The sequence below is a fragment of the Octopus bimaculoides genome, chromosome 13 (assembly GCF_001194135.2).
Source record: "Octopus bimaculoides isolate UCB-OBI-ISO-001 chromosome 13, ASM119413v2, whole genome shotgun sequence".
Taxonomy (NCBI): domain Eukaryota; kingdom Metazoa; phylum Mollusca; class Cephalopoda; order Octopoda; family Octopodidae; genus Octopus; species Octopus bimaculoides.
The window spans coordinates 29,731,651-29,737,804 of NC_068993.1; positions in this window are offsets into that span (position 1 = coordinate 29,731,651).

Genomic DNA, 6,154 nt, shown 5'->3' on the forward strand with positions numbered 1-6,154 from the left:
ATAAGCCCTAAAATCCATAATTGCCCACGGGCATATAGCGTAGTGGTTAAGAGCACGGGCTACTAACCCCAAGATTCTGAGTTCAATTCCAGGCAGCGACCTGAATAATGATAATAATAATAATAATAATAACATCGAAAAATACCTTAGGAATGAGAACCCAAGTTCAAAATTTCCCAAAGACACCTGATGAAGGCTGGAGGGTATATCAGCCGAAACGTTGTGTTAACAACAAACAAGATGAGGATAAATATCCATCAATTGTAAATAATGTTATCAATATTTATTTTGTAATAAAATGCTTACTGCAGAGAGATTTTTTTAACACCCTGTATAACGGTATGCAAGATTCCATAGTAAACCAAGGGAGGTCTTATACCTACACAGCTAAAAGTGAACCACTCCAACGACCTCACAGGTTGTGTGGTAGATAGCATGGATGTGATATCATTCTGTCTACTGACATATATTTTGCTGTGGTGAAATGCATAGAAATAATCTGTGAGAATGAAGTAGAGTTCCACAAAGTTAACACAAAGGAACTGGACCTCCTCCTAAGATTACCCTTTGACTTTAATTACCTGGACAATCATGACTTAGTAGATTTTGACCCACCAGGTATGAATGGGGAAAACCACCCACCATCACATCATCAAAATGCTGGAGTGGCTGGACAATATCCAGAGAACAGCAATTAGGTGAGAAAGATGGTAGCACATGCAATAGGCACTAGCATAAAAACCGCTTTGAAAAAACACATAATCAAGTTCAGTAAGAAATTGTATATGCAGGTGCAAGGAATAACCATTGGTGTTGGTATGGCTGGAGACAAGGCTGGCCTCTTCTTGACCTGGTGAGACAGAAAACTTGGGCAATCTCTTGGTGAACACTCTATAGCAATATTACTATACAAATGATATCAATATTCTAGTGGTCCCATGTGGTCAAGAGGAGTACAATGGAAAGCATCCAGCACATGGCTAACTGCATCCACCAGAGTATCAAAGTAACAATAGATTACCACACTAGACTCGCTGTCCTTGATACCAAACTTTAGTTAGAGACTACAAACAACAAAGTTCAACTCCTCCACTCCTATTACATAAAAGCCATAGCTTCCAAATATGTTATTCACAAGAACTCAGCTTTGTTGCACAATGTGAAGATACACACACACAAACTCTTCATTTATTCTCACCCTTACCTCCTCTTCTAAACAAACACACATCTACAAGCATGCATACACACAGACATAAGACCACTTCTCAGACAGATCTTGAGCCTTGGAACAAGAGGGGAAGTTGCTAACTCAGACAAGGTTGCAAACAGCATTGAAACATACTAATAGCAGACTTAGTTAGGATAATGAACAATGTCCCCACTGCACAAACCTTATGAAATAAAGAGACATGTACAGGACTTCATGCACCACATGCAGTTCTCTGCAGACCTTGGAACAAGAGGGGAAGTTACTAAGTCACTCACATGGTTGTGAATAGCAATGAAAGAACTTTGTCTAAGAAACAACCAATTGATTGTTTAACGAGAACATCAACTGAACAATTGATTAGTTAATTGGTAAGATATTTAACTTATCAACTAACAATGGAATTGAATCTGTGCATGTGTTATTATTATTGGCATAATGATTTTACCAAGACACAACAAAATATATGTATTTTGTTGTCTTGGGAAAGTCATTAAAAAAAAGAATTTCTAAAATTTTTTCTCAGAAATCTTTTGCCGGGCCACGCAAGATGAAAGAACGAACACACACACACACACAAACATATTTAGTCTTCGGATACATCAACTCCAGATGTATCCTGATTCCATTCTTCTAGCAACTCGAAGCAAGTTGCCAAAAATGTAATGTAGTGGCAAATAATATTTACTAACACCAGCAAATAAAAAAATATTATAGTTGAACCAGTTATCACTTTGTTATTTCACAGGCAAACACATGCCTATTGCACTGACACGATAACAAAAACATACCACATTTTGGTGGCACCACTACATTTTTGGTGACCCTGTCACAGAATTCCGGCCTTCCCTGGAACCAGCTTCAACCGAAGAATAACAGCCTGCACATCATCTGTCAACAAAACAACTGAGAATTCCTGCGAACACAATGGCTCTCCCAGATCAGAATCCAGCGGTGAACATATCTCCTACCGACATGGCATTCCAGGCAGCGATTCCTTCCACCAACCCTTTCCTTTCGTTGTCCAGTGATTCGGAAATTTCCGACTTGCGTGCATTGGTCACTCAGCCAGGAACTGAATGTGACGGAAGTTCCTGGTTCACACCCACAACGTCGCCTGTTTTTCGTTTGCGATCGTGTAACAGGCACACGTTTCCTGGTTGATACCGGCGCAGAAGTCAGCATAGTCCCTGTTTCCAGCATTTCAGGAAAATGAAAGGAGACACCAGTCTGTCTTCAGGCAGTTAATCACTCGCCGATCCAAACTTACGGTGAACAGTCCCTAACGCTGAACTTGGGATTACGCCGCACCTTCCAGTGGGTATTTGTCATCGCCAAACTGCCGACCCCTATCTTAGGAGCCGATTTCTTGCATCATTTCGGTCTCCTAGTAGACATACAAAATAGACGACTTGTCGACAGCACCACACAGCTTACTGTGCATGGTATAGCCGCTCGTATGGCCACAGTCAGCCCAACCATATTGCTTTCAACAACGACTCGTCACAGTACCATCCTGAAACAGTATCCGGACGTCGCTCAACCAGTATTCCATAACCAGCCGATCAAGCACGACATCACCCACCACATCAAGACCACATCTCTTTGCAAATTAAGGGAGTTCCTCGGTCTCGTAAATTTTTATTGGAGATTTTTACCTCACCTTGCCGAGATAGCGCAACCGCTCATGGATTTGCTACGTCAGCGAACTTGCAAAAACACCGAAATTGCCCTGGATGAAGATCAACTCGCCTCTTTCGCCGCCCTGAAAAAAGCATTATCCAACGCCACTATGCTGGTGTATCCGAAACCAGATGCCCCGCTATGTTTACTTGTCGATGCATCCGATTCTGGAATAGGAGGCATCCTACAGCAGCTTGTTGATGGCATATGGCAACCGTTGTCTTTCTTTTCTTATCGATTAAAACCTGCCGAAACGAAATACAGTACCTTCAGTCGGGAATTATTGGCGGCATACCTGGCCGTTAAGCATTTCCGACACATGCTAGAGGGTACCAATTTTGCCATATACACCGATCACAAACCACTGGTGTATGGGATCTTTGTGATTTGACGGGCAACATTTTTTTATGTAGTGTTTTTGGTACTGAAACACTTTCAAACTTCGAATACTTTTATATTATGTGTTATAGAACAGATAAAAAATTTTGTATTCTAAGTTATTTCATGCAAAAAATTGTCGTATTTCGGTAATTTCAACCAATCACTGACATCTATTGAGGTGAAAACAATTACGCCGAAGAATGTAAACAACGGTGTTACGGGATTTTTTCCCTTGAATAAAATTAGTGCCGTTGTTTGTCAACAAAAACTATCCATTGTCAACAACAACTATAAGTGGTATATATTTCGTTTGTTACTGTTATTTATGACATCGTTCGTGCGTTTGTACTGGTTTTAGCTTTAGGGTTTTAGGGTTAGGGTTCGGGTTTTAGAGTTAGGGTTAGTTTTAGGATTACGGTTACGGTTATGATTATTTTTGCCATAACCTTAACTCTAACCCTATAACTCATAACCATAACCCTAACCCTAACCCCAACCCTAACCCTAAAACCCTAAACCCTTACTAGGGAATAATGATATAATTAAACAGGGAATAACACACTTGACACCAAACAGCACTAACTGTATTCAGCTGAATAGACGTCAGTGATTGGTTGAAATTACAGAAATACGACAACTTTAACATAAAATAACTTGCGATGTACAATTTTTTGTTAAGAAGGTTAAGAGAAGAAGTTGTTTTATATGACACATTCTACCAGTGTCCCAAGTTTGAAAGTGTTTCGTTAAGAAAACAAGTGTTGCCCGTCAAATCACAAAGATCCGGTGTATGCATTTAACACCAAGCCTGATCGCCACTCACTGAGAGAAATCCACCACCTCGACTTCATATCACAATATACGACGGATATTTCCCACATCAAAGGGACGACTAACTTAGCAGCCGATGCACTTTCCCGAACGCAGATCAATGCTATCCACACCACGGCTACAATTGATCTGGCTAGTATAGCAGCTGAACAGGAGAATGACAAAGAACTTCTAAAGCTCCGGAATTCGTCATCTCCCAAATTTCAGCATGTTCCACTACCATCGTCCTCGGCCCATATTTGGTGTGATATCTCCACCGGTCACCAACACCCTTATGTACCACAAAAACATTGTCGTGAAGTTTTCTCTGCTCTGCATTCTCTGTCACATCCTGGTATTCGCTCCACTCAAAAGCTGATATCGACCCGTTTTGTGTAGACCAATATCAACGAGGACATCAGAGAATGGACCAAGTGCTGTGTCGCGTGCCAAAAAGCAAAAATCCACCGGCACATAAAATCACCAATCGGTTCCTTTTCGCAACCCGACGCACGATTTCAGCATGTTCATATTGATATTGTAGGACCTCTGCCACCTTCGCAGAATTATACTCATTTACTCACCTGCGTGGACCATTTTTCGCAATGGCCCAAAGCTTGGCCCTTATCCGATACATCGGCAGAATCGGTCGCCAAAACGCTGATATCACAATGGGTTTCGCGTTTTGGCACACCCGCAACAATCACCACAGACAGAGGACGTCAGTTTGATTCCCACCTTTTCGCTGAACTGACTCATCTACTCGGGTGCAAACACACCCGCACTACTGCTTACCACCCTGCAGCAAATGGCATGGTTGAACGCTTCCACCGCCAATTCAAAGCAGCTATTAAAGCATCTGCAGACTCTTCTAACTGGCTGGAACATCTCCCCCTCATCCTCCTTGGTATTCGATCCATGGTTAAGGAGGAAGTTGGACATACTCCGGCAGAACTAGTCTACGGCACAGCACTCACCTTACCAGGGCAGATGATCGAACCTGTTGCATCACAACACCTTCCTGACCCAGCACAATATGTGCACCGATTGCGGACATTCATGTCGCATTTGTCACCTGCAGGCCCCAGACAACAGAACGTCGTTTCACATGTTCCAAAAGATATCAACACTTGGACTCATGTTTTTGTGAGAAACGATGGCATACCATCTCAACTCCGGCCACCATATTCCGGGCCGTACAAAGTCATCAAAAGAGAACCCAAGTATTTCGTTCTCGATATCGGAGGTAAACGAAATACAGTATCAATTGATCGTTTGAAAAAAGCCTTCATTGAGGACGACTTACATTCAGTTCCCTCTGTTCCTCGAACAGGCTCACCAACCCCAGCAAACACTACAGATTCTGCACAACCCCGGCACACCAAATCAGGAAGAATTGTTCGCTGGCCCGCAAGGTTTGTGCAAGTTTTTCGGGTAAGTCCCAATTCTTAACCTACCCATCTTCTTTAAGGAAACGCATACATCAACACATAACTCACATGACTGCATCACCTACATACAAACCCAAAGAAATCAACGAACATTTTGTATACATAAAAGAAAAGGAAAAATAAAAAAAACATTGTTCCACATCAGTGAAAAACTTTCTGTATGAACATTTAATGAACATTTCACAAGCGAACTTTTTTGATGAACATTTCTTTCATTTTTTGCATGTACATATGTTTTGCTTTCTTTTAAAACTGTTTTGCTTTCTTGTAAAAATATTTTGCTATCTGATGCTTACACACACTTGCAACAGTCACATTCTCACTTGTGCTACCATTTGATCTTTTGCGCCACTGAAATACAACCTGCCTCTATTTAGATCTCTTGTGGGTCGAGTAATCAATAGATGCACATCTCTTTCAACGCGCCAACATGTTTCTGCCTGGGCACATATATGCATTGCCCACCATATAGCACACACCAACAATGACTCTTTGCTTCATATTTTTTATATCCAATGTTTTTGACATTCATTTGTCTGTTGCACCTTGTAAAATTTTTTCTGCATACACAAAAAGATAACATTTCCAATATCGTTCAATCTCTGTGGCTTTCTCACTAGAA